Below are 2275 nucleotides of genomic sequence, written 5' to 3'. Positions count from 1 at the left end.
TCCTTTTAAGTACTCCTTTTAAGAACTCCAAGTTTTAAGTATGTATGGAATATTAGGATAGGGCAGTAATAGAGATCAGACATGGAAATGGTGAGGCACAGAAATGCACATATGAAATAAACTCATAATTTTAATAAAGTAAAACACACACACACACAGGTTAATGAGACTGGTTGTGTGATGTGTCCTAGGATAGGAATCTTGTCAACCAGACCTGTCATGTTGCTATGTTAAAGGAAGTTTGGACCATTGAGACTGTGGTTACCCAGACCTGGATTCAGGTGCTTGGAAACACTGTTTTTTTCCTAAAATCTGGTCCCATTTTAGTTCACAGTTTAAAATTTATTTCTTCATTTTTGCATGTATAAAAAAAGTATTGACAAACATAATCAGTGTCATGAATTAAAGTATGTGTGTATGTATATAGCTATATCCTCAATTTAAACATTTTGTGGATGTTCATTAGTAAGAACTCTTCCAACTTCTGCTAATAGGGAGTTGGCTTCTATAATATGAATAGGTAGCTATTGTATTTTTCTTTAAGCATGGTTCCGTAGAGAGTTGCAGTCCTTGCTAAGCACCAAAAACAGCCCACTCAGTAGAAGAGCTGCTAACCATCAGCTATTAAGTAGTACTGCCTCTAAAAAAGATGAAAATCAAAAGAAGAGAGCCATCTGGGATATAAGAAAACGTTTTTATGAGTCTCCACAGGCTCCTTACAAGAACACATATACAAGGAGGGAAAGAAGTCCAAATCTTTGGAAAACCAAAGAGTAATTTAGAAAAAAGAAAAATAGTGTACTGAGAAGAAGGCTAACAAAATTATTTAATGCTTACCATATGACATTTAACGTTAAAATTGATTTTGTTGTTAATCTGTTTGTATGTTTAAAGTTTACTTAAATGTGTGTTTATTTTTAAATATCTGTTTTCAGCTTTCCAATGTTTTCCCAAATAATTATTCTATGCAATATACTATGTATGATGCTACTAGAATTTTTAAGGGGTCAGGGAGTTGGTAGAGTTTATACTGACTGCGTCACTAGGTTGAGTAAGAAGATTCTGGGAAACTAAGTGCTTTATGGTCTCCAAAATCTGTAGCACATCAGCAAATGTTTGAGGAATACAGTATCTTCCATTAACCATAGAAAGACTATTTAAAGGCAACTTATTAATGCAATACAGATTTTATAAATCAGCTATAAAAATGGATCATCTTCCATTTAATCGGTCATTAAATATGGGTCTGGAAAAATTGGATGAGCCTTGTTGTACTCAGAGGGGAAAAAATTGGTCAAGTGCCATTTCTTTGAAATAGTACCTCTTGATCATCTGTAGCAGCACAGAAAGAGACAAACTAAAGTAAAATTAATGTAGAATCTTAGACGCTGGAGTAGCTGTTAGAAAAAACTGTCTATGGTTGTTGGCTTTCTGAGAGTAATGATGTCTTATGCCTTGGCTCATAACCGGGGAAGAGCAAGGAGGCAAGCATTCTTTGAGTCCAGCTCTTGAGTAGCTCTAAATAATAATACATATTTAGGATGTTACCTGGTAGGAAAGTAAGAGGCCCAACCCCATCTCTCAGTTGAATGCTTGGGCCATAATTCTGAGACAATCCTTATCTTAACTCCTAGCTGCTCTAAACATTAAAAATGCCTATACTGCCCCCTGAATTCTAAGCTGAGTGTGTGTGTGTCGTTTTTTGTTTCTTCTACAAAGAGTTGCTAAATTCAGTAATGGAAAGTGGTGCAACATGAACGAATGTAATTTTAAAAGAGACATATAGGCAGTGTTGCATAGTAGGAGTATGAGCTGAAGCGTCAGACTGTTGGCTGGGCGTGGTGGCTCATGCCTGTGTTCCCAGCACTTTGGGACATCAAGGTGGGAGGATATCTTGGGTCCAAGAGTTTGAGACCAATCTGGGCAACATAGTGAGACACTGTCTCTACTATAAATCCAAATATTAGCTGACTGTGATAGCATATGCCTGTTGATCTCACCAGCTACTCAGGAGGCTAAAGCGGGAGGATTGCTTGAGCATGGGAGGTTGAGACTCTAGTGAGTTGTGATAGCACTACTGTACTTCAGCCTGGGCGACAGAGTGAGATCATGTCTCAGAAAAGAAAAAAAAAAAAAAAGAATCAGACTATCTAGGTTCAAACCCTTGTCCTGTCAGTGTGATCTTGGACAGGTTACGTCATCTTATCTTGCCTCAGCTTTCTCCTCTATAAAATGGGTATAATAATAGTGTGTTTGCCTTGTATGATTGTAAGAA

At 37.1% G+C, this 2275-nt stretch overlaps 1 pseudogene; it reads left to right on the top strand.

Annotated features, from left to right (window-relative positions):
* LOC105555252 overlaps positions 1–2275 on the top strand; it is a 23278-nt pseudogene that overhangs the window by 1724 nt on the left and 19279 nt on the right.

Source organism: Mandrillus leucophaeus, unplaced genomic scaffold, assembly GCF_000951045.1.
Source record: "Mandrillus leucophaeus isolate KB7577 unplaced genomic scaffold, Mleu.le_1.0 Scaffold676, whole genome shotgun sequence".
Lineage (NCBI taxonomy): Eukaryota > Metazoa > Chordata > Mammalia > Primates > Cercopithecidae > Mandrillus > Mandrillus leucophaeus.
The sequence above is the reverse complement of the archived record's forward strand: the minus strand, read 5'-3'. Positions and strand labels throughout refer to the sequence as shown.